We start from the raw sequence: 27164 nt of genomic DNA, 5'->3' as shown, positions 1-27164 counted from the left end.
TACAGGATAAACTCTAGGAAAAACACACCAAGACACGTATTAAACTAACAAAAATTAAATTCAAAGAAAAAAATGAAAAGCAGCAAGGGAAAAACAAAAAATAACATACAAAGGACTCCCCATAAGTTTATCAGCTGATTTTTCAGCAGAAACTCTTCAGGCCAGAAGGGAGTAGCAGGATATATACTTAAAGTGATGAACCAAGATTCCTCTACCCAGCAAGGATCTCATTCAGATTTGATGGAGAAATCAAAAGCTTTTCAGAAAAGCAAAAGCTAAGAGAATTCAGCACCACCAAACCAGCTTTACAACACCACCAAACCAGCTTTACAACAAATGCTAAAGAAACCTCTCTAGGCAGGAAACACAAGAGAAGAAAAAGACCCACAAAAACAAACCCCAAACAAGAAAATGGTAATAGGAACATACATACTGATATGAACCTTAAATATAAATGGATTAAATGCCCCAACCAAAAGACACAGACTGGCTGAATAGATACAAAAACAAGACCCATATATATGTTGTCTACAAGAGACCCCCTTCAGACCTAGGGACACATACAGACAAAGTGAGGGGATGGAAAAAGATATTGCATGCAAATGGAAATCAAAAGAAAGTTGGAGTACCAATACTCGTATCAGATAAAATAGACTTTAAAATAAGGACTGTTACAAGAGATAAGGAGGGACACGACATGATCAAAGGATCAATCCAAGAAGAAGATACAACAATTATAAATGTTTTTGCACCCAACATAGGAGCACCTCAATACATAAGTAAGTCAAATGCTAACAACCATGAAAGGAGAAATCGACAGTAACACAATAATAGCAGGGGACTTTAACACCCCACTTACACCAATGGATAGATCATCCAAACAGAAAATAAAAAAGGAAACACAAGCTTTGAATGACACCATAGACCACCTAATAGCAGGGGACTTTAACACCCCACTTACACCAATGGATAGATCATCCAAACAGAAAATAAAAAAGGAAACACAAGCTTTGAATGACACCATAGACCACCTAATAGCAGGGGACTTTAACACCCCACTTACACCAATGGATAGATCATCCAAACAGAAAATAAAAAAGGAAACACAAGCTTTGAATGACACCATAGACCACCTAGAATTAATTTATATTTATAGAACATTCCACCCGAAAATAGAAGAATACACCTTCTTCTCAAGTGCACACGGAACATTCTCCAGGATACATCACATCTTGGGTCACAAATCAAGCCTCGGAAAATTTAAGAAAATTGAAATCGTATCAAGTATCTTTTCTGACCACAACACTATGAGATTGGAAATCATTACAGGAAAAAAACTGTAAAAAACACAAATACATGGAGGCTAAACAGTGTGCTACTAAATAACAAAGAGAGCACTGAAGAAATCAAAAAATACCTAGAAACAAATGACAATGAAAACACAATGACCCAAAACCTATGGGATGCCGCAGAAGCAGTTCTAAGACAGAAGTTTATAGCAATTCAGTCTCTCCTCAAGAAACAAGAAAAATCTCAAACAATCTAACCCTACACTTAAAACAACTACAGAAAGAACAAAGAAAACCCAAAGTCAGTAGAAGGAAAGAAATCATAAAGATCAGAGCCGAAATAAATGAAATAGAAACAAAGAAAACAATAACAAAGATCAATAAAACTAAAAGCTGGTTTTTTGAGAAGATAAACAAAATTGATGAACCCTTAGCCAGACTCATCAAGAAAAAAAGGGAGAGGATGCAAATCAATAAAGTTAGAAGTGAACAAGGAGAAATCACAACTGACACTGCAGAAATACAAGGGATTATAAGAGACTAGTACAAACAACTATATGCCAATAAAATGGACAACCACCAAGAAATGGACAAATTCCTGGAAAGGTACAATTTTCCAAGACTGAACCAGGAAGAAATAGAGAATATGAACAGACCGATCACAAGTAATGAAATTGAAACTGTGATTAAAAATCTTCCAACAAACAAAAGCCCAAGACTAAATGGCTTCACTGGTGAATTCTATCAAACATTTAGAGAAGAGCTAACACTGATCCTTCTCAAACTCTTTGAGAAAACTGCAGAGGGAGAGACACTCCCAAATTCATTCTACGAAGCCACCATCACCCTGATACCAAAGCCGAAAAGATATCACAAAAAAAGAAAATTATAGACCAATATCACTGATGAACATAGATGCAAAAATCCTCAACAAAATACTAGCAAACAGAACCCAACAGCACATTAAAAGGATCATACACCATGATCAAGTGGGATTTATCCCAGGATGCAAGAATTCTTCAATATATGCAAATAAATCAGTGTGATACGCCACATTAATGAATCAAGGAATAAAAACCATATGATCCTCTGAACGGATGCAGAAAAAGCTTTTGACAAAATTCGACACCAATTTATCATAAAAACTCTTCAGAAAATGGGCATAGAGGGAACCTACCTCAACATAATAAAGGCTATATATGACAAACCCACAGCCAACATCATTTTCAATGGTGAAAAACTGAAACCATTTCCTCTAAGATCAGGAACAAGACAAAGATGTCCACTCTTGCCACTCTCATTCAACATAGTTTAGGCAGTCCTATGCACCACAATCAGAGAAGAAAAGGAATACAAATTGGAAAAGAAGTAAAACTGTCACTGTTTGCAGATGACATGATATTATACATAGAAAACCCTAAAGATGCCACCAGAAAACTACTAGAACTAATCAATGAATTTGGTAAGGTTGCAGGATACAAAGTTAATGCACAGAAACCTCTGGCATTCCTATACACCAACAACAAAATATCAGAAAGAGAAATTAAGGAAACAATCCATTTACCATCGCAACGAAAAGAATAAGATACCCAGGAATAAACTGGCTAAGGAGGCGAAAGACTTGTACTCAGAAAACTATAAAACACTGATGAAAGAAATCAAAGATGACATAAACAGATGGAGAAATATACCATGTTCTTGGATTGGAAGAATCAATATTGTGAAAATGGCTATACTACCCAAAGCAAGCAACAGATTCAGTGCAATCCTTATCAAACTACCAATGACATTCTTCACAGAATTAGAACAAAACAATTTTAGGAGGGCTTCCCTGGTGGCGCAGTGGTTGAGAGTCTGCCTGCCAATGCAGGGGACACAGGTTCGTGCCCCGGTCTGGGAAGATCCCACATGCCGCGGAGCAGCTGGGCCCATGAGCCATGGCCGCTGAGCCTGCGCGTCCAGAGCCTGTGCTCCGCAACGGGAGAAGCCACAACAGTGAGAGGCCCACGTACCGCATAAACAAAACAATACAAAATGTTTAGAAACACAAAAGACCCTGAATAGCCCAAGCAATCTTGAGAAGAACAACTGACTTGGAAGAATCAGGCTCCCTGAGTTCCAACTATATCACAAAGCTACAGTAATCGAGACAGTATAGTACTGGCACAAAAACAGAAGTATAGACCAGTGGTACAGGATAGAATGCCCAGAGATTAGCCCACACACATATGGTCACCTAATGTACAACAAAGGAGGCAAGAACATATAATGGAGAAAAGACCGCCTCTTCAATAAGTGGTGCTGCGAAAACTGTACATCTACATGGAAAAGAATGAAATTAGAACACTACCTAACACCATACACAAAAATAAACTCAAAATGGATTAAAGAGTTAAACGTAAGACCAGACACTGTAAAACTCTTAGAGGAAAACATAGGCAGAACACTCTATGACATAAATCACAGCAAGATCCTTTTTGACCCACCTCCTAGAGATATAAAACAAAAGTAAACAAATGGGACCTAATGAAACTTAAAAGCTTTTGCACAGCAAAGGAAACCATAAACAAGACAAAAAGACAACCCTCAGAATGGGAGAAAATATTTGCAAATGAAACAACAGACAAAGGATTAATCTCCAAAATATACAAACAGCTCATGGAGCTCAATATGAAAAAAACAAACAATCCAATTAAACAATGGGCAGAAGACCTAAATAGACATTTCACCAAAGAAGACATACAGATGGCCAAGAGGCACATGAAAAGCTGCTCAACATCACTAAGTATTAGAGAAATGCAAATCAAAACTACAATGAGGTATCCCCTCATGCCGGTCAGAATGGCCATTTTCAAAAAATCTAGACACAATAAATGCTGGAAAGGGTGTGGTGAAAAGGGAACCCTCCTGCACTGTTGGTGGGAATGTAAATTGATACAACCACTATGGAAAACAGTATGGAGGTTCCTTAAAAAAACTAAAAATAGAATTACCATATGACCCAGCAATCCCACTACTGGGCATATACCCTGAGAAAACCATAATTCAAAAAGAGACATGCACCACAATGTTCATTGCAGCACTATTTAGAATAGCCAGGACATGGAACCAACCTAAGTGTCCATCAACAGATGAATGGATAAAGAAGATGTGGCACATATATACAATGGAATATTACTCAGCCATAAAAAGAAACAAAATTGTGTTATTTGTAGTGAGGCAGTTGGACCTGGAGTCTGTCATACAGAGTGAAGCAAGTCAGAAAGAGAAAAATACCATATGCTAACGCATATATATGGAATCTAAAAAAAAAAAAACATGGTACTGATGAACCTAGTTGCAGGGCAGGAATAAACAGGTAGACATAGAGAATGGACTTGAGGACACAGGGTGGGAGGGGGAAGCTGGGGCAAAGTGAGAGTAGCATCGACATATATACACTGCCATATCTAAAACAGCTAGTGGGAAGCAGCGGCATAGCACAGGGAGATCAGCTCAGTGCTTTGCAATGACCTAGAGGGGTGGGATAGGGAGGGTGGGAGGGAGGCTCAAGAGGGAAGGGATATGGGGACATGCAGATTCACTTTGGTGTACAACAGAAACTAACACAGTATTGTGAAATTATACTCCAATAAAGAGCTATTAAAATAAATAAATAAACTACAAGGATATATCGTACAGCAGAAGGAATATAGCCAATATTTTATAACTATAAATAGAGTATAAGGTTTAAAAATTGTGACTCAGTTGTATACCTGAAATTTATATAATATTTTAAATCAGTTATACCTCAATAAAAATATTTTTTTAAATCCTAGCTGACCTGCCAAAATATGTAACCTGAATCTAATCGTGAGGAAACATCAGAGAAACCCAAGTTGAGGGATATTCTACAAAATAACTAGCCTGTTCTAAAAATGTCTAGTTCTTTTATACACACAGACATCTTCTCCACTCCAAAGTAAAGTCTGAGCAACTATTCTTGATTCCAGGAGATAACAGAGATATGAGACCTGATTGAATCCTGGACCATGAAGGACCATGAACTATAGATTAGAAAATAGTGTTGTGTTTTAAAGTTCCTGAAATTTGATAATTACACCCCTAATTATGTAAGAAAATGTTCTCATTCTCAGGAAATACATACTGACATATTTAGGGATAAATGGTCTTAATGTCTACAAATTATTTTCCAGTGTTTTTCGGAATATGTATATAAAAGTATTGATCTATACATGTGTATGTATATATACATTTACAGAGAGAAAGAGAAAGTAGAGAAATCAAATGTTCATAATTGGTGGATCCTGAAGGATATACCTGTGGAACTCCACTTACCCATAAACACTCAAATTTAGCCTTACCTTTCTTTTAATGTATCAATAGAGCATACTATGTTTCAGATACTTTATATCCAATTACCATTTTATCCTTATAACAGCTCTTTGAAAACCTTTTGTCATTAGCTCCTAGTGAAAGCCCAGAGGACTGAGGTAAGTCCTGAAGCATGGGTCTATTTGTCTCCGCTGTGCAAGTTTTTAAGCCTGATGCTGTCTTCCTGCCCTGGACAATGTTTGATGCTCTTTCTTCCATGCTTCCATGCTTCCATAGCAGTTTACACAGACCTCTTCTATTGTATTTATCTTGTGATACTGTCATTATGTTTTTAAATATGTGCATCTTACTTTTGCTTACCTTCAACCTAACACGAGGTCTGACGCATGGTAGGCATCCAATAATAAACAAATCAAGGAAGGAATATGTGCACACCACTCCAGGACGTGCACTGAAGTGCACCCTGGAGTGGATGGTAGATACATAATCATCTACAATTGCTCTGTCAATATGACATCTACTCACTACATGCAGTTGTTGAGCACTTGAAATGTGGCTAGTCCACATTGAGATGTGCTGTAAGTATATATGCACATATTTATTATGAAACATTATTAAGAAAAAATGGAGAATATCTCAATATTTTTTCACATTGCTTCCCCACTGAAATAATACTTTGGATGTATTGGTTTAAATAAAATATATGATTAAAATAAATTTTCATTTCTTTTTACTTTTTTTTAAATTGTGGTGACCGTAAATTTAAAACTACACATGGAGCTCACATTATATTTCTTTTGGTAGTGCTGGTCTACACAGATGAGCAACCTACTTTAATGATTCTGATTATTCTTCAAGAGCAGCAAATAATTCTTGCCTTCTTCATCCCTTTTGAAAACTAAGAGTAAGGTCTACTGGGGGAGTGTTCTTGAACTTTAATGTACATATAAATCACCAGCAGACAGATTCTGATTACTAGGTCTGGGGCAGGCCTGTGAGTCTGCATTTCTAACAGGCTCCCAGGTGGTGCTGCTACTGGCCCAGGACCACACTGAGTAGAGAGTGACTGAAGCCAGCCAGGCTTTCATTTGATGCAGGCACTGGCATATAAATATTTCATTAACCTAAGGAAAGTCAGTATATTAGGAAGTCTAATTGCTGCGAACCACCTCTGGTTACATCAGTTAGTCATAAGAATGTGATTTCCCCAGATCTACAATATGAGTTACCACACTATTAATAAAACACTTGCAAAAGTAAGAAGCAAACCTTTCTATTAAGGTGATACAGAATTATGCTAGTCCTTTTCTCAAAACACGCACAGTATCTTAACAACCCCAGCTGTCCCTCAGGGGACATTATAGGAAGTCAGCGGGACTTAAAGATGGCCCCAAATCCTGGTGTTATGGATGCACTTTAGAAATTAGAGATGGACAGAAAATAAGACTATCTTTCTCCTATATGCCTAGAATGCCATTTAAATATTTCTATATCTCCATATGTTTTTATGTTTGTTTGTTTTGCAGTACGTGGGCCTGTCACTGTTGTGGCCTCTCCCGTTGCGGAGTACAGGCTCCGGACGCGCAGGCTCAGCGGCCATGGCTCACGGGCCCAGCCGCTCCGCGGCACGTGGGATCCTCCCGGACCGGGGCACGAACCCATGTCCCCTGCATCAGCAGGCGGACTCTCAACCACTGCGCCACCAGGGAAGCCCTCCATATGTATTTTTAATGAAAAGCATCTCTTGTCCTATCCATTTCTAGGTAATAACACCCACAAGTTACTGTGGACCAGGAACTATGTTGTAAAACACGTCAAGCAGCAGCCACAGCTGGAGCGATAACAATAAAGTTCCCTAAGCTGTCAAACACCAAACCAGATATGTCAAGACGCTAAGGTGGTAAAGGGGAACTTGTGATGCACCCTAAGGAAAGAGGAATTCTCTGTAGTGTAGTGCTGAAGATACAACCATTTCCAAGAGGAAACTTCAATAATAGGGAATATTTTTGTGGACTTATTAATAATACTAGTCTTACCTTTCATCACACTGTGTTGGATTGACTCACCCTGTAAAGTAAGGAATATTCTCATTTTGTAGATGAGGAGACAACATATTAGATGGCAACCAAGACTTGAATCCAGGGCTTGAAAATTCTAAGTTCCATTGCATTTCCATCACCACCACATGAACCTTTGGCAAAAAGCAAAAGAAACAAGTTGGAGCATGAGGCCACCTCAGTTAAGGTCTAGTGCCAGCTCTAGGCAGGAGGTGTTCTGGCATCCTCTAAGCTTTACCAATATCTTTGAATTACCTCTTCCTCTTTTAACCTTCAGAAACACTCCCCTCAAGGAAATATCTGATAAACACATTCATGCTAAACAAGGAATGTTGTTGCTAAATCTTATGTAGCAGCTAACTGGATGGGGGCAAGGAAATCAGCAGAGGAGGGATCCTGAACATCAACCTGGAATCCTGTCCCCTGAGGCAATGAAAGGCAAGCCCTGCCTAATTCATTCAGACACCCAAGAACTTCTACCATGATTTACCAACATAAAGAAAAATTTTTTATACAGTAGTCATAAAGATAAACTCACAGACAGATGCTCTAAACATGGATTTGAGATGAGCCTATACTGACTATCCATTTTGCTTCTTTGGGTATTTTTCTGTTCCATATTAGTATTTATTAATGAGCAGAGCTTAGAGAAAACACATGTTTAGTGAAAGTTGATGCCTTTTTTTTTTTCCTCAGCTCATGATAGGTAAGATGATAAATTGTAGATGAGGACTGCTAGGAGGCAGAAAAAGCAAGTGGATGTTACCATAGAAAATTAGTGGACCATGCAGATTTTCATCCAAGTACTAAGTTCTTCAAACTAGTTATAAATAAAGGAACATTAATTGAGATGGTTTTTCCTGAGACCATCAAAACAATATGCTGAACCCAGGAAGATTTCACCTGTAATTGATTAAGATTCTTATCTACTTAAGAGACCTGCTTTTCTGTGTCTGGCTTTTGCTGGCCCCTTCAGTGTTGTCACACTGGTCAAAAAGGAACTTCTCTTTATTACGGGAGCACTATAATTTAGCAATAAGAAAGCAGCATATGGGGCTTCCCTGGTGGCACAGTGGTTGAGCGTCCGCCTGCCGATGCAGGGGACACGGGTTTGTGCCCCGGTCTGGGAGGATCCCACGTGCCGCAGAGCGGCTGGGCCCATGAGCCATGGCCACTGGGCCTGCGCATCTGGAGCCTGTGCTCTGCAATGGGAGAGGCCACAGCAGTGAGAGGCCCGTGCACTGCAAAAAAAAAAAAAAAAAAGGCAGCATATGGCAAGAGATCACCTATCACATGAGTCAGTGTGACAAACTTACTTAAACACAGATGAGATTCCAAATCATGGCACGCACATCTTCTTAAGCAGTGTCAATGTGGCTCTTTGGTCTGCATTTATGGGGAACATGATTCTGTCTCTGTCCTAAAGTGAAACTCGATTCAGTGGAGCCCCTGGAATGCACAGAAGAGACGCCACAAGTGAAATAGATGTTTGCATCAGTTGCAAAAAGATCGAGTTTTAAGTAGGAAGCAATGGAGACAATACTTTAAGTTAATGAACCTTGTCCTCCAGGTCAAGTTGTTCTGTCAACATTCAGAAAAGAAACTCCATTCTAGCGGTATAATTTCTAATTTTCCAAAAAATACCTCCTCAAATTCCTGATTATCCCCTGGTGGGGTTCTTACCTTGCAGAACAGTTTTAGGTTTCAAAATTGTGCCACCCACAAATTGATAACTACCTAGCAGATTTGGAAATCCCCTTCCCCTGTCCACCCTCAAAACTCTTCCTGGCTACTGGTGAAAAATACAGCTTGAAAGTCAACTGAATAAGCAGTAGGGTAAAAGGCAGATAGCATTAAAAAAATCCCTATATATTTATCACCCAAATTAAAGGCCTATGGCAAGGACACAAAAACAGAAAAAGCAGAGTTGACCATAAATGAATATAAATGTGTAATTTGACTGCATCATCAAGTTCTGACTCAACATCAAACCTTTTCCTGGGGAACATGCTGGGGCATTCTTCTCTCAAATGAGGTAGAGAGATGTTAATACAACCTTGAAGCTCTTAGTTGTGGTAGCTATCATGTTGATCTTGTTTTCCTATCAAAGAGCTTACCTAGCTATAAGAAGTGAATGACCGGGGAAGGAATCAATATGGTATAGGAGTAGGACATGGAGCTCACCTCCTCCCACATATACATCAAAAATATATCTACAAGTGGACCGATTCACACAGAGCATCTACTGAACACTGGCAGAAGACCTCAGCCTTCCAAAGGGCAAGAAAACTTCCACATAACCAGGTAGGACAAAAAAAAAAAAGAAAGAAAGAAAGGAATTGGGATGGGACTTGTGCCCCAGGGAGGGAGCTCTGAAGGAAGAAACACTCCCACACTCTGGGAAATCCCCTCACCAGTGGGGAGACCAGCCTGGATGGAGGGGAAGCTTTGGAGCCTCAGAGGAGATCACAGCAACCAGTTTGTGGAAGGCAAAACAGAGAGTGACCTGCACAGATGATACTGCTGCACTGTGCTCTCCAGCCTAAGATGCTCGTCCACTGGTGCAGGAGGGGGCTGGGAGCTAGGGCACAGGCTTCAGAGGTCAGACCCAGGGAGAGAACCGGGATTGGCTGTGCAGAGACAGCCTGAAGAGGCTAGAGTGTGGCAACAGAGGGTGCACTTGGATAAGCCTGAGCCCGCCAGAAAGGCAAGGTGCCATTGTTGTGGGGTACATGAGGAGAGGGACGGGACTGCCATAAGGAGCTTCTTTCCCTATGCTCATACTCTTAGGCAACAGGACACCACCTACAGAAGCTGAACTCCAGATGCAGGCATGAGCTGCTGCCCCAATCGTAGGTTCCACAGGTGGGCACAGGACACTGTCATTGCCAAGAGACCTGAAAGCAGGCCCCAGTCACTGCCTCAGCTGTCCCAGGAGTGTGTGGGCCACCACCACTGATGTAGGACACACGAGCAAGTGTTGTCCCCACTGTCCCAGGGGCGTGTGGGCTGACAGGGGACCCATGAGCAAGAACCAAGTGCTGCCCCCCATTGTCCCAGGAGTAAGGGGCCTGCTGCTGCCTTTGGGAGACCCATGAGTGGGCACCAGTTGCTGCATACCCCATCCAGGGAGCACACATGAGATGTGAGCAGGTGCCAATCACTGTCCCTGCTCTCCTGGGTATTCACAGGCTACCACTATGTCTGGGAGACCCTTAGGTGGGCGCCAATAGCTGCCCCCACAGTACTGGAACTGTGCATGGGCCACCACACCTACATACCCCATATCAAGGGGATATCCTGAGGAAAGAGGCAGCAAGCATGCAAACTAAAAGCAGCCCCTCGATTCCAGACAAGATGACAGAGTACAAGAACTTGAGCTTATCTCCTCTAATGAAAACACCCAAATCACAACTAACTGTTGAGTGACCATCAAAAAAAGACATACCTACCAAAGAAGACAGTCTACATCCAAAGACAAAGACGAAGCCACAACAAGATGGTAGGAGGGGCACTTTCGTGATATAATCAGATCCCATATCTGCTGCGTGGGCAACACACAAACTGCAAAATAATTAGATTGCTGAGGTTCTCCCACATGAGTGAGAGTTCTAAGCCCCAGTCTGGCTTCACTGCCCGAGAGTCTGGCATCAGGAGAGAGAGCCCCCAGAGCACTTGGCTTTGAAGGCCAATGGGGCTTGAGTGCAGGAGCTCCACAGGGCTGGGGGAAACAGAGACTCTACTCTTGTAGGGTGCACAAAAGATTTCATGTGCACTGGGACCCAGCACAAAGCAGTGACTCTATAGGAGCCTGGGCTAGACCTAACTGTGGGTCTCACAGGGTTTCCAAGGGGAGGGGAGGGGAGATGGAGTTTGGCTGTAACTCACTGCAGGGGCAAGGACACTGGTGGTGGAGGCCCCAGAAAATACTGATTAGCATGAGCTCTCCCAGACCTGGCCCCACCCAAGAGCATGCAGGCTCTAGCACAGGGACACCTGTGCCAAACAAACAGCAGGATAGGAACAGAGCACCACCCATCAGCAGACAGGCTGCCTAAAGTTGTACTGAGCTCACAGCCACCTATAAACACACCCCTTTACATGGTCCTGCCTACCAGAGGGAATAGACCCAGCTCCACCTACAGGGGGCAGGCACCAGTCCCTCCCACCAGGAAGCCTGCACAAGCCCCAGGACCAACCTCACCAACCAGGGGGCAGATACCAGAAGCAAGAGGAACTACAGTCCTGCAGCCTGTGGAAAGGAGACCACAAAGAGAGAAAGTTAGACAAAAGACAGCAGAGAAATATGTTCCAGATGAAGGAACAAAATAAAAACCCAGAAGAACAACTAAGTGAAGTGGAGATAGGCAACCTACCTGAAAAGAATTCAGAGTAATGATAGTAAGGTGACCCAAGATCTCCTAAAAAGAATGGAGGCACAGATTGAGAAGGTACAAGAGATGTTTAACAGAGACCTAAAAAATTAAAAGAACAAACAAACAGAGGTGAACAATGCAATAACTGAAAAGAAAGATACACTAGAAGGAAACAATACAAAATAAATGAGGCATAAGAACGAATACATGAGCTGGAAGACAGAGTGGTGGAAATCACTGCTGTGGAAAAGAATAAAGAAGGAAAAGAAATGCAGACAGCCTAAGACACCCCTGGGGCAACATTAAATGCACAAACAGTCACATTATAGGGGTCACAGAAGGAAAAGAGACAGAGAAAGGGCCTGAGAAAATATTTGAAGAGATTTTAGCTGAAAACGTCCCTAACAAAGGAAAGGAAACACTCAAGTCCAGAAAGTCCAGTATAGGATAAACCCAAGGAGGAAAATACCAAGACACATATTAATCAAACTGACAACATTTAAAGACAAAGAGAAAATATTAAAAGCAACAAAGAAAAAGCAACAAATAACATACAAGGAAATCCCCATAAGGTTATCAGCTGATTTTTCACAGAAACTCTACATGCCAGAAGGGAGTGGCACAATATATTTCAAGTGATGAAAGGGAAAAATCTACAACCAAGCATATTCTACCCAGCAAGGCTCTCCTTCAGATCCAATAGAGCAATCAAAAGCTTTTCAGACAAGCAAAAGCCAAGAGAATTCAGCACCACCAAACCAGCTTTACAACAAATACTCAAGGAGCTTCTCTAGGTGGAAAAGAAAAGGCCACCGACAGAAACAAGAAAATTACGAATGAGAAAGTGCACCAGTAAAGGCAAACGTATAGTAAAGGAAGGAAATCATCCACATACAAATATATCAAAACCAGCAACTGTGGAGAAGAGGAGGTACAAATTCAGGATACTGGAAATGCATTTGAAATAAAGAGGCCAGCAATTTAAAACAATCTTGTATATATGTAGACTGCTATATAAAAACCTCATGGGAGCTGCAACCCAAAAATCTACAATAGATATACATACAAAAAAAAAAAAAAGTAATCCAAACACAACACTAAAGTTAGTCATCAAATCACAAAAGAACAAAAGAGGAAGGGGAGAAAAAATCCTGTAAAAACAAATGCAAAACAATTAACAAAATGGTAATAAGAACATACAGATTGATAATTACCTTAAATGTAAACAGATTAAATGCTCTAACCAAAAGACATAGACTGGCTGAATGCAGACAAAAACAAAACCTGTATATATGCTGTCTACAAGAGACCCGCTTCAGATCTAGGGACACACACAGACTGTATGTGAGGGGATGGAAAAAGGTATTCTATGCAAATGGAAATCAAAAGAAAGCTGGAGTAGTAACACTCTTATCAGAAAAAATAGACTTTAAAATAAAGACTGTTACAAGAGACAAGGAAGGACACTACATAATGATCAAGGGATCAATCCAAGAAAAAGATATAACAATTGTAAATATATATGCACCCAACATAGGAGCACCTTAATATATAAGACAAATGCTAACAGCCATAAAAAGAAACTGACAGTAACACAGTAACAGTGGGGGAATTTAACACCCCACTTACATCAATGGAGAGATCATTCAGACAGAAAATTAATAAGGAAACACAGGCGTTAAATGACAAATTACACCAGATGGACTTAATTGATATTTATAGAACATTCCATCCAAAAGCAGTAGAATACACATTCTTCTCAAGTGCACAAAGAACATTCTCCAGGATAGATCACAGGCTGGGCCACAAAGCAAGCCTCACTAAATTTAAGAAAACTGAAAACATATCAAGTATCTTTTCCCATTACAATGCTATGAGATTAGAAACAAATAGCAAGAAAAAAAAACCTGCAGAAAACACAAACATGTGGAAGCTAAACAATATGCTACTAAACAACCAATGAATCACTGAAGAAATCAAAGAGGAAATAAAAAAATAGCTAGAGACAATGAAAACAAAATAACGAAGACCCAAAACCTATGAGATGCAGCAAAAGCAGTTCTAACAGGGAAGTTTATAGCAATAAAATCTTACCTCAGGAAATAAGAAAAATCACAAATAAACAACCTAAACCTACGTCTAGACCAACTAGAGAAAGTAGAACAAACAAACCCAAAGCTAGTAAAAGGAAAGAAATCATAAAGATCAAAGCAGAAATAAGTGAAATAGACAATGAAGAAAACAACAGAAAAGATCAGTAACTCTAAAAGCTGGTTCTTTGAAAGGATAAACAAAATTGATAAACCTTTAGCCAGACTCATCAAGAAATAAAAAGGGAAAGGGCTCTAATCAATAAAATTAGAAATGAAAAAGGAGTAGTTACAACAGACACCACAGAAATACAAAGGATCAAAGAGACTGCTACAAGCAACTATATGCCAATAAAACGGACAACCTGGAAGAAATGGACAAATTCTTAGAAAGGTACAATGTCCCAAGACTGAACCAAGAAGAAATAGAAAATATAAACAGACCAATCACAAGTACGGAAATTGAAACTCTGATTAAAAACTCCCAACAAACAAAAGTCCAGGACCAGATGGCTTCACAGGCAAATTCTATCAAACATTTAGAGGAGAGCTAACACCTATCCTTCCGAAACTATTCCAAAAAACTTTAGAGAAATGAACACTCCCAAACTCATTCTATGACGCCACCATCACCCTGATACCAAAACCAAAGATACGACAAAAAAAGAGAAAATTACAGGCCAATATTACTGATGAACATAGATGCCAAAATACTCAACAAAATACTAGCAAACCAAATCCAACAGTACATTAAAAGGATCATACACCATGATCAAGTGGGATTTAACCCAGGGATACAAGGATTCTTCAATATCCACAAATCAATCAGTGTGATATACCACATTAACAAACCAAAGAATAAAAACCATATGATCATCTCAATAGATGCAGAAAAATCTTTTGACAAAATCCAACACCCATTTATGATAAAAAAAAAAAAAAAACTCTCCAGAAAGTGGGAATAGAGGAAACATACCTCAACATAATAAAGACCATTTTGACAAACCCACAGCTAACATATACTCAACAGTGAAGAGCTGAAAGCATTCCATCTCAGATCAGGAACAAGACAAAGCATGTCCACTTGTGCCACTTGTATTCAACACAGTATTAGAAGTCCAAGCCATGACATTCAGAGAAGAAAAAGCAAAAAGGACTCCAAATTGGAAAAGAAGTAAAACTGTCACTGTTTGCAGATGACATGATACTATACATAGAAAATCCTAAAGATGCTACCAGAAAACTACTAGAGCTCATCAGTGAATTTGGTAAAATTTCAGGATACAAAATTAATACAAAGAAATCTGTTGCATTTCTATACACTAACAACAAAAGATAAGAAAGGGAAATTAAAGAAACAATCCCATTTACCATAGCATCAAAAAGAATAAAATACCTAGGAATAAACCTACCTAAGGAGACAAAAATCCTGTACTCTGAAAAGTAAAAGACACTGATTTAAGGCATCGAAGATGACACACAAAGATGAAAAGACATACCATGTTCTTGGATTGGAAAAATCAGTATTGCCAAAATAACTATACCCCCCAGGCAATCTACAGACTCAATGCAATCTGGATCAAATTACCAAGGGAATTTTTCACAGAACTAGAATAAAAAAATTTTTAAATTTGTATGGAGACACAAAAGACCCTGCATAGCCAAAACAAACTTGAGAAAGAAAAACGGAGCTGAAGGAATCTAGCTCCTTGACTTCAGAACATACTGCAAAGCTACATACATCAACACAGTATGGTACCGGCACAGAAACAGAAACATTGTACACACTGCTATACTTAAAATGGATAACTATCAAGGACCTACTGCATAGCACAGGGAACTCTGCTCAATATTCTTCAAGAACCGAAATGGAAAGAGAATTTGAAAAAGAATAGTTACATGTATATGTATAACTGAATCGCTTTGCTGTACATCTGAAACTGACACAACATTGTTAATCAACTATACTCCAATATAAAACAAAAGTTTAAAAAAACATAGATCAATGGACAGGATAGAAAGCCCCAAAATAAACCCACTCACCTACGGTCACTTAGTCTATAACAAAGGAGGCAAGACTATACAATGTAGGAAACACAGTCTCTTCAATAAATGGTGCTGGGAAAACTAGATAGCTACATGTAAAAGAATGAAATTAGAACGTTCTTTGACACCATACACAAAAATAAACTCAAAATGGATTAAAGACCTAAATGTAAGACCTGATACTATATAACTCGTAGAGGAAAACATAGGCAGAACACTCGTTGACATAAATCAATATCTTTTCCAAGCTGTCTCCTAGAGTAATGGAAATGAAAACAAAAATAGACAAATTGGACCTAATTAAACTCAATAGCTTTTGCACAGCAAATGAAACCATAAACAAAACGAAAAGACAACCCACAGAATGGGAGAAAATATTTGGAAACAATATGACCGAACAGGGATTAGTCTCCAATTTACAAACAGACCATGCAACTCAGTATCAAAAAATTAAAAAATAAAAAAAATGGGCAAAAGACCTAAATAGACATTTCTCCAAAGAAGACCAACAGATGGCCAAGAGTCACATGAAAACATGTTCAACATCAGTAATTATTAGAGAAATGCAAATCAAAACTACAATTGAGATATCACTTCACACCAGTCAGAATGGCCACCATCAAAAAAATCTATAAGCAATAAATGCTGGAGAGGGTGTGGAGAAAAGGGAATGTAAATTGGTACAGCCACTATGGAAAACAGTATGGAAGTTCCTTAAAAAACTAAAAATAGAGCTACCATGTGATCCAGCAATCCCACTCCTGGGCATATATTCAGAGAAAAACATGGTTTGAAATGATACATGCACCCCAATGTTCATTGCAGAGCTGTTTACAATAGCCAAGACCTGGAAGCAAACTAAATGTCCATCAACAGATGAATGGATAAAGAAGATGTAGTACATATATACAATGGAATATTACTCAGACACAAAAAAGAATGAAATAATGCCATTTGGAGCAACATGGATGGACCTAGAGATTATCATACTAAGTGAAGTAAGTTAGACAGAAAAAGACAAATATCATATGATATCACTTATATGAGAAATCTAAAAAGAATGATACAAATGAACTTATTTATAAAACAGATACAGACTCATAGACTTCAAAAACAAACTTATGGTTACCAAAGGGAAAATGTGGGGGGCGGAGGGGGGATAAATTAGGAGTTTGTGATTAACATATACACACGACTGTATAGAAAACATGACTGTATAGAAAACGGATAGGATAATCAACAAGGACTGTATAACACAGGGGGCTCTACTCAATACTCTGTAATAACGTATATGGGAAAAGTATCTGAAAAATAAAGAATGGATATATCCATATGTATAACTGAATCCCTTAGCTATACACTTGAAACGAACACAACATTGTAAATCAACTCTACTCCAATGTAAATAAAAATGGAAGGGAAGGAGGAAGGGAAGGAGGGAGGTAGGGAGGGAGGACCAGGTTCTAGACACATTTTTTCCCCCAATGCCAAAGAAATACTCTCTCTTTAAAAGAAAATTGTCCTAGAAATTTGTCACCACTCATCTTTATTCTGCTTCCTCTTATTCAATAACTCCACTTTTTCCTCAGGAATTAAGCTGCAGAATATTCCATTGGCAAAACTAGAGAGATGCTTAACAACTCAAGTAAAAATTGAAAAATTAATTCAATAATTTGTACGTATAGCAGCATGGGTATTTTTAAAATACTGTTATGTAAAAGAAAAAAAGAATAGGAAGAAGATGGAAGAGGAAGAGGTAAAGGAAGAGGAGGGGGGGAAGGAGAGAAGGAGAAACGTTAAGGATGAAGAACAACAAGAGACAATGATATTTAGACCTCAGTGTCCTTTTTGTTGATTAAACACACACACCACCGCCACCACCTATTTTACAAGATCAGCAAATTATTTTTTATATTCCTGGCACATAGACACACGTACAAAAAATTTAGATGAACAAATGACTTTACATTATCCATTAAGAACAAGAACATACAAAAACCAACCTGAGTCAAAGTACAAAACATGAGAATTGAAAAGGAAAGTGTAAATTTGTAACAACACTTAATTTTTTTGGCTGCATTGGGTCTTCATTGCGGTGCATGGGCTTCTCATTGTGGTGGCTTCTCTTTATTGCAGAGCATGGGCTCTAGGTGCACAGGCTTCAGTAGTTGTGGCATGCGGGCTCACTAGTTGTGGCCCATGGGCTTAGTTGCTTCATGGCATGTGGGACCTTCCTGGAACAGGGATCGAACCCGTGTCCCCTGCATTGGCAGGTGGATTCTTAACCACTGCGCCACCAGGGAAGTCCCAACACTTATTCTTTTTTAATGTTAATGATGGTGCAAAGCAATACAAATTAAAACAATAGCAATATCACCAGATTGAAAGGATAAGATACCACGTGAATGCATGACAATGGCAAAATTTTGTAAGGTAGATAATATCAAGTGTTGGTGAAGATACAGAGAGATGGAAACGCATGTAAACTGCTCATAGAAGTCAAAATAGGTACAGCAGCTCTAGAAAACAATCCACCAATATTTAATGTAATAAGTATGCTTACACCCTATCAGCAATACCACTCCTGGGGTATATACATCGAAGAAATTCCCACATGGGTTAGTAAGGATCACATATGATATGTTCATTATGGTCATATTTTATTTGTGATAAGAGAGAGGTGAAAGCTACCTAGATGCCTATAACTAGGGGAGTGGATAAATAAAAGATGATATATGTCCTATGGACACTATGCAGCAATTAGAAGCAGTAAATTCAACCCACACGGCAATGTGGATAGAACATTAAGTAGAAAAAAAAGAAAAAGAATGTGATGTAAATTTCAATGACCTTGGTGTAAAGTTTTTAAAACACACAAAACAATAGTACATCCCTTATAAAAGTGCTAATTTCAGGTCCTATAACAAGTGCATTAGAGGGGCAGCCTATGAGGTGAATAGAGGCAGGGAATGGCTGTGGCAATTAAGAATGAAAAAAACACTTTTTAGTTAATGAATCAAATTACTATTCTGTATATATCTTTCTTTCAAAATGGAGCAATTTGGGATATTCGTAGGGTATATCAGATTCATCCCCATGGCCACTTAGTAGAGCTCTGATGAGCAAATGACTCAATTAGCTGGTTTATCACTCAGTTCAACACTGCCAACCACCAAGATGGTTTCAACCAGTACTCAGTTTATAGCAGTTCTTATTCTCAGCCATATGCTGCTTAATTTATATCTATAATATTAATGATGCATAAAAATTATTAAAGTTAGTATTGTTAGTAATATTAGTCACCAGTTAATGAGTAGCATTAATCATCATCAGACCCACACCTAACATTCATGAAAAGTAGATCAAGAGTACAAATGGAGACCACACAGCAAATGTCTTAATATTTAAGACATTTTGAAAAGTACATAATATCAAGTGTTGGTGAATATGTGGAGAGATGGAAACACATGTAAACTCATAGAAGTCAAAATAGGTACAGCAGTTCTGGAAAAAAATCCAGCAATATTTAATGTAACCTATCTGAAATAAAATATGTTCTATCCTAGTAACTTCACAACTGCACCTTTTTAATAACCTGGAAGGTGAGGTTTGCGTGCAGGTTTCTTGCGCTTTTCAAAGTTTGATGCTGGAACACACTGGCGTGGGGAGAGCCAGTTCTCCTCTCTCCCTTCTCTTTCTGTCCTCCATTCCATCTTGTATACGTGCCTGTGGACTCCAAGCCAGCACTTAGCAAGTTCCAACCATTCTTCCCCTAAGTCAAAACTGTCACCCCTTGGCCATCTCCTGGGAGGAGGTGTTTCACAGTGGCCTTGCAGTTCATAGGCAGAAGGGGCAACCTAGGGAGGTAGCTTTGCAGGCCCTGGAAGCAGGTGCAGGTGGTTCAGTTAGGAAATTCTAGGGTCCCAGGCAGTCAGTATAACCTGGAAGAGAGTGTGTGGGCTCTGAATATTCATGTTCTCTTGGCCCTGCAGAACCCTCACCCTATTAGGAGGAAGACCAGAACAGATCCCAAAGAGTGAGGTGGGGCCCCCCTTCTCTGGACCTAAACATTTCTACAAATATGCTGTTATGAACTGAATGAGGCTTGTGTCCCCCCAAATTCATATGTTGAAGTCCTGACCCCCAATGTAGTGATATTTGGTGGCCCTTGGTCCATATTTAGGTTCGGATGAGGTCATGAGGGTAGGGCCCCCATGACAGAATTAGTGTCCTTATAATAATAAGAATAAAGACCAGAGCTCTTTTTCGCTCCACTTTGTGAGGACACAGTGAGAAGGCAGCCATCTGGAAGCTAGGAAGAGGGCCCTTACCTGGGTACCAAAGCTGCTGGCACCTTGATCTTGGACTGCTAGTGCCTATGTTTAAGGCACCCAGTTTGTGGTATTTTTGTCATGGCAGCTTGAGCTAATACATGTACCTTAAGATGCTCCCCACCAGATCTGTAATTCAGATGCGTATGCTTATAATATAGACCAGCAAGAAGTCTCTTCTAACAAAGAAAATGCTAAAAATAGAAAGCCCTGTGACAGTTATAACTGATTTAGATTTTTTTTTATTGGGAATTAAGGCTACCAGCATCTGGAATGTCTTACTTATGGGTAAATGACTGCAAATAGCAGCCTAATACCTTCCAGCTTATCCTGTCATTTATAAACAAAACATGACAATTATCAAAATTAACTGATTTGTAAATAGAAAATTCAAAACTTCTGAACATTAAATGAAGGCAGTTTTTTCTATTGTTTATGTCATAATCCTTAAAATAACTATATTTTATCATGGTTTTGATCTCCTAAAGATAATCTAAAACTTATAAATTTGTAGCCAAATCATGATTTTTCTTACACTTTTTGATAGTAAAATAAATACTGCCATATTTATTAAATGGACCAAAGTTAATTATTACACATTACAAATATCAAAGATGATAAAAATTATATTGAAAGTAAACACTATAATATGGCCATTAATCATACACTTATCTAACAAAATATTTTAGAATTTAAAAAATAATTTATTATGCAAAAAAATAGGAAGTGATTAAAATAATCTTTAATAGTTTCACAAGTATTTAATCTGATGAAAGGGATAAGCAGACCAAAAACAAAACAAAACAAAAATTGTAAAATGCTGGTATAGCAGAAAGTGTATGAATTTTAGAGAGTAACTTACTCTCGTAAAGCTGATGTGTTATATTATCTGTGAAATAAGAACAAGAATTTCATTATAGAACTTGTAAAAGAATTAAATGAATTGGCTCTCTCATCCTCAAGATTCAACTTGGACACACTAGTTCCCTGACATTCCCTTCCCCCACCACCCTTATGTGCTGCCACAGCCCTCAATAAATCTATCTATTCTTATCTGTTAATACAATTAATATCTCTTAGATATACTTCTCAAATATATGTATCACTCATGCTAAAGAATAGCTCTAAGCTGGAACTAGAATGGCAGTTAGCAAAATTCCAACAGTTTTAAGCAGAGCCTAGCAAATTTCAGTCACTATTTCATTCTCTTTCCTTTTGGGGACAGATGCAAAAAAGAACAATGTTTATTTTACAGGATTTGTTCTTGCTACATGGCCTCCTTAAAAGACCACATGTAAACTGTCACTTAAGATGCTTTTTGATTAAGACAATGGTCTTTAGATAAAGTATGTTAATTAGGACTATCATTTGTGGGAGGAAGTTCTTGGCCCATTCTGCCCCTCCAATCCCATTTCTGTCATTAAATGCAACTGGCCATTTTAATGCATCATCAGGATCTCTCAGATCACTTAGGGGCAAATTTCATATTCTTGGAAAAGCATTTGCTTGACACAAATTGCTTTAGAATAAACATAATAGAAAGAAAATTGGTTTTGCATCTTCCTAAATACACAGGCAACAGGCATCAGTTCAAGCCAACACAGATTTGTTCAACACAGACTCTGTGCCAGGCACTGGGGGCACAGCAGTGAGCAAGCAGGACCTGGCCTCTGCCCTCATGGGGCTTTCAGACTAGTTGGAAAGTGCACAAGTGAATGGGATGGAACGGCGAGACTTTATATGTGTTATCCATTTAATCCTGAAAATGATCAAGTGAGAAACGTGTTTCCATGACCTGTTTTTCAGATGTCAAAACGAAGGATTTAAAATGCAATCTAAGAGAAGTTCATCCTCTCCGTTCCCACCCTTGCCCCACCCTGGTGCTCCCACAGCTCAGGGTGCATGAAGTGCCTCAAGTATTCTCCTTCTGTCCCCAATTCTCACTCCGGCCACTAGATTGACTGGGGAAGAAGGGACCATGACTCGGGAGAGCAGTTCTCCTCAACGGCTCTGCATAGCACCCAGAGGAAACTGAGATGAAAAAAAATCTGCCTTTTTCATGTGTATTTTAAAATCCGTAACAAATATTTAATTTTTCATTGCACTGTAAGAAACAAACATGGGCTGGTCATCCTTTCCAATTTGCCTATAAATGCATTTTCTTCTCCCAAAGAACCACCGGCATTTTAATAGTGAGGCTGTTTTATTCCTTGAGTGGGTAGGATGGGAAACTTACTTGCAGCTTTACCAATAGCATATTTCCCTGCACGTAACTCATTGGAACTCTGTACAGGTCTTCCTGAAACTTTCAAGGACCTTTTATTCCCATTTACCCTTGGTTAGATTTTTACATTTTGCTTCCTCATAAGCTCTTCATTTCCAACCCTATCATCTTTCCCTGCAGCCTGAGATTCTTCGTTCTGTTATGCACTTGTGACAACAAAGGACACTACATTTTCCTGGCTGGCAGCCATCGAATTTGCAACACTTTTTAGAAAACACTTTTGCAGTTTTTACTCTTGTCATTTTCTTCACATCTATGGCTGATGTGGGAAGAACAAAGCTCAGACAGTTTGCTCCTACTATCTGCCTTATGGCAATGCCTTCCAAATTTCCACTTACCCTATCCACCTCCCAAAACGTTGCTAAGTCACTTCTGTAACATGGGCAGCTATTTTGAGGGTTAAGACCACGGCACAAAAATGAGGACTGATTTCCCATGCTTTCAAGGTTTTTTAACCCAACCAATTTACCTCCATTCAGAACAGATATTTAGAATGTTTTTCAAGCAGGAAGCCCCATGCATTTTATATGGTGTGCTGGCTATGAGCTCAGTGTGGTATGAGAGAGATGTAAGTTGGAGTCTTCACTCCGCCACTTACTAGGGACACTTCACTCCGCCACTTACTAGGGACAAGATTTTTAACTTTCCAAGCTTGAATTTACTGGGATTTTTCCCACCAGTATAAAAGGAAGAATAATAGTATGTATCACCTCATGTTACTGTGAGGACTGAGATGGTACTTATGCTTGGCATCTAATAATTGTTCCATAAATGTTATCTAGTATTACTTAGAGACAATGATTAATATAGATATCATTCAACAACTATGAACAAGATGCATGTAGGTGCAATGTGAAAGAACGGAAATAATATCTACCTGAGTACACACTATATGCCTGCACTTTCATACATGGATTCTTATGTCCTCAAATAAAGTGAATGTTTCCCCTCTTCACAAAGCTTATGATGGCATGCATACAGCTAATTATACTGCAATATGGCTGTGGGAAGTGCTGTAAACAAATAGCATGATGAAGCACTCCACTGAAGGGTTGGAAGGAAAAGCCAGTAAGGTTAAGCCTCATGGACCCCGTCTTACTCAATGTTTTTGCCTCAACTCCAACTACAGAATCGTGTGTGAAATGGGCACTCAGGAATTGCCATATTGAGTAGGAAGATGTGGTCTTAAACTATCCAGGGCTGTATAGTTACCAAGTGATAGAAATCTAACTCAATCTGGCTTTCAGCCAAAAAAGAATTGCTTGGCTCACACAACTAAGAAGTTGTGGGTGGAAGGAGGGATGGCGCTCCAGGCATGGCTAAGTCCAGATGCTCCAGTGATGCTGTGAGAAATCTGACACTTGGCTCTGCTTCCTTCTGGGTTGGTTTCATTCTCAGGTAGGCTTTCACTCTATGTTGGCTGCTGACAGCCTCGTGGTACAGTAGGCACTACAGAAAGATTCTTCTGGGAAAAGTTCAGGATTTCATCTCACTGGACAAACTCAGGGTGTGTGCCCATTCTTGAATGAATCACACTGGGCAGGACGATGGAATATGCCAACTGGCTATGTCTGGGCTCTTTGCCCACCTTAGACTAGAAGCTGAAGTTTAACTTACCTGAAGCCTCTAGATAGGGTGTAAAGAAGAGGTGGTTTCTTCAAAAGAAAATTAGGCTGCTGGCACCAGACCAATAGTCTTGGATATGGAAAAAAACCAAGGCAACAGATGTACATTGCAGGGCCTAAATTATGGGCCATGAAGAACAGGCAGGACTGAGATGAGCAAAGATGGAAGAAAACAACAATACTAGGCTCTATATGGAAAAGGGTATAAGGTTCCAATGCTAAGATTGAGTTAAGCAGTGCATGCATGAATGATGAGGCATCATAGATCAGACCAGGAAGGTAGGTTAAAGCCAGGTGTCAATGAGTACTGAGGGACAGAGGAATGTATATTTGGTTTGGTAGAAATGTGGAGGTTATTGCAGTTTTCTATGTATATGTGACAAACCACACCAAAATGGAATGAGTTGCTTAAAGCAGTGACATTTATTTTGCTCACTAATCTGCAGTTTGGTCAGGACTTTTTGAACAAGTCATTTCAGCTCCAGTGGTGTCAACAGGGATACATCAAAGACTGGGAACTGGAATCATCCTAAAGTTTGTTCACTCACATGTCTGGTACTTGGTGCTAGCCACTGGCTGGACTTTGGCTGGGACTAGGGCTGGGACAGGTGGCCTCTCTATGGTTGCTTGGCTTCCTCGTGTCATGATGTCTGGGTTCCAGGAGTGAGTGGCCTGGTGTGGCCTGTATCACCTTTTAGTCCCAGGGTATTTGTTTTTGCTACTGTACTATAGTTCTGACTTGTACTGACTACTGTGGTCCCTCTAACTTTGTAGTTGGCCTAAACTCTCTGAAGGTCCAAAGACAAGAGATATTTCTACCTGAGAGGACAAGTACTGAACTCAAAAACTAATGAAGGGAGGTTTTATAATGCTTTAAGAAAGAATAGTAAAGGATATTTGTGAATAAGATGTTATGATTTGATAATAGATAAAAATACAAGAATGTGTTAAATGACACATGATCTGATTTTAAGTGCAATATATAGGAAGTTAAAATATGATTGTAAAAATTGAGGTCATTACTACACACACACACACACACACACACACACACACACACACACACACACCCACCCACCCTAGTGATTGACTCTTTTTTCTGCTTCCCTCTCCCATTTTTAAGGAAACTTGTGATTACCCTGGAACCAGCCTGATAATTTTCCCATAACAAGATCCATAACAATCATATCTGCAAAGTCCCTTTTGCCATGAAAGATAACACATTTACAGTATCTGGGGATTAGGCTGTTATATCTTTGGGGCAAACATTATTTTGCCTACCGTACTTAGTTCTATGCTTATAGAGAAATGCAAAATTCTTGGTAATTGCTATGGACTGAATTGCCACCTAAATTGATATGTTGAAGCCCTAACCCCCAATGTGGTAGTATTTGGAGATGGGGTCTTTGGGAGATAATTAAGTTTAGATCAGGTTATGAGCATGGGCCCCTCATGATGGGATTAGAGCCTTTATGAGAAGAGGCACCAAAGAGACTCCCTACCCTCCAACCCACCCCTTCTCTCTTTCTTTCTCAATCCCTGCCATGCAAGGACACAGCAAGAAGGCAGCCATCTACAAGGTAGGAAGAAGGCCCTCACCAGAAACCAGCCATGCTGCACCTTGATCTTGGACTTAGGGCTTTCAGAACTATGAGAAAATCAATTTCCACAGTTTAAACTACCTAGTGTAATATATATTTAGTTATGGCAGCCAGAGCTGACTAAAACAGTAATTAAAACTAATGTTAAATAAAGAGTGATTGCCACATATTTAACTATCCTAAGTCATTTTTTAATTCATAAAAATTTTCCTGAAAATTTTCTACCCAAATTGGTGAGTCAATGAAAATACTTCCAGATCACTATCACCTGCAACAATTTTTGTTAAACTCTAAGAACATTGCTCATTTATTAAATAATTGTAACTAATTTTGAATTTCAGAGAAATCCACCACCAAGTTAATTAAAATATAGACTACCCAAGAATATACAATGGGGAAAGGACAGTTTCTTCAATAAATGGTGTTGGGAAAACTGGACTGCCATATGAAAAGAATAACACTGGATCACTGTCTTATACCATATATAAAAAATAACTCAAAATGGATAATAGACTTGAACAGAAGAGCTGAAACCATGAAACTCCTATAAGACAAGACACAGTCTATAAGCTCCTTGACACTGGTCTTAGCAATGATTTTTTGGATCTGACTCCAAAAGCAAAGGCAATGATAGCAAAAACAAACAAGTGTGACAACATCAAACTAAAAAGCTTCTTGCACAGTAAAAGAAACCATCAACAAAATGAAAAGGCAACCTACTAAATGGAAGAAAAGCAGGAGGCAAGATGGCCGAGTAGAAGGACATTAGCTCACCTCTTCTTACGAAAACACCAAAATCACAATTAACTGCTGAACAACCATTTACAAAGAAATGTTGGAACCTACCAAAAAAGATATCCTACATCCAAACACAAAGAAGAAGCCACAACGAGATGGTAGGAAAGGAGCAATCGCGATACTAGAACTCATTAATGTATCCGGTAAAGTTGCAGGATACTAAATTAATACACAGAAATCTGTTGCTTTTCTATACACTAACAATGAAAGATCAGAAAGAGAAATTAAAGAAACAATCCCATTTACCATCGCACCAAAAAAATAAATAAATAAAATACCTAAGGAGGCAAAATTCCTGTATACCAAAAACTACAGAACGCTGATGAAAGAAA

At 39.1% G+C, this 27164-nt stretch overlaps 1 long non-coding RNA gene across 1 annotated transcript in view; it reads right to left on the bottom strand.

Annotated features, from left to right (window-relative positions):
- Nucleotides 1–7326: 7326 nt before the first annotated feature.
- Nucleotides 7327–27164, bottom strand: part of LOC307184212 — a 98211-nt gene continuing 78373 nt past the window's right edge. The window contains exons 3-4 of the long non-coding RNA XR_013827683.1: nt 8998–9130; nt 7327–7815 (exon numbers count right to left, since the gene is read on the bottom strand). This is a non-coding gene — a long non-coding RNA (uncharacterized lncRNA). The remainder of the gene's footprint in view (nt 7816–8997; nt 9131–27164) is intronic.

This window comes from Stenella coeruleoalba (genome assembly GCF_951394435.1).
Source record: "Stenella coeruleoalba genome assembly, chromosome: 3".
In the NCBI taxonomy this organism is placed as follows: Eukaryota; Metazoa; Chordata; class Mammalia; order Artiodactyla; family Delphinidae; genus Stenella; species Stenella coeruleoalba.
Note: the sequence above shows the minus strand (reverse complement) of the source record. Positions and strands in the feature narration are given on the sequence as shown.